The sequence below is a fragment of the Magnolia sinica genome, chromosome 4, assembly GCF_029962835.1.
Source record: "Magnolia sinica isolate HGM2019 chromosome 4, MsV1, whole genome shotgun sequence".
NCBI lineage: Eukaryota > Viridiplantae > Streptophyta > Magnoliopsida > Magnoliales > Magnoliaceae > Magnolia > Magnolia sinica.
The window spans coordinates 79,431,790-79,432,638 of NC_080576.1; the positions used below are offsets into that span (position 1 = coordinate 79,431,790).

Consider the following 849-nt stretch of genomic DNA (forward strand, 5'->3'; position numbering starts at 1 on the left):
ACCACCTCTCTTTTGTGGTTGGGGACTTCTGTCACCTCTATTTGAATAATCCTATTGCTGGGAATTTTCGCACAAGGTTTCAAAGAAGTTCCACGCTTCGACATCACTTTTGGTCATGAATGACCCTCCACTGGTGGCATCAACCATGCGACGGTTCTGTGGTGTCAGACCGTCATAGAAGTATTGAACTTGTTGCCACTTCTCAAAACCATGGTGAGGACATTTAAGAAGCAAGTCCTTCCATCTTTCCCAACATTCATGAAAGTGCTGGCCCTCTTTTTGTGTGAAGTTAGTAATTTCTCTACGGAGGGCATTGGTTTTGTGAACGGGGAAGAACTTGTTTAAGAACTTCTTAGATAGTTGGTCCCATGTAGTGATAGATCCAACTTCTAGAGAATTCAACCATGCTTTCGCCTTATCCTTCAAAGAAAAAGGAAACAGGCGTAGGCGGATCGAATCGTCTGAGAAGTTTTGGAACTTAAAGGTGGAGCAAATGTTTAAGAATTCTTTCACATGATGATATGGGTCCTCCTTGTCCAATCCATAAAAGGAGGGCAACAATTGTATGACTCCAGGTTTAAGTTCAAAGTGTGCTGCCGTAGTGGTTGGCAACACTATGCATGAAGGCGCATTAAATTGGACAGGAGCTGAATAATCTTTGAGAGCTTTAACTTCAGTCTCATTCGCCATTTCAACAGGATTATTTCTCAATCTTTCACGAATTGTTCTTTCAATCTCAGGATCAAACGGTGCTAGTTCTATATTCAGAGATCTACGTCCTAGCATAAACTATGTTATTGCAATGTAAGAAAGAAAACTAAACTAAGAAGCAACCTAAGAGAAATAAAA

General features: G+C 40.8%; 1 non-coding gene across 1 annotated transcript; it reads left to right on the plus strand.

Annotated features, from left to right (window-relative positions):
• Window positions 1-205: 205 nt before the first annotated feature.
• On the plus strand, window positions 206-312 carry LOC131244808 (small nucleolar RNA R71). Its single transcript, XR_009170581.1, has one exon. It is a non-coding gene; the product is annotated as a small nucleolar RNA R71 (small nucleolar RNA).
• The last annotated feature ends 537 nt before the right edge of the window (window positions 313-849 follow it).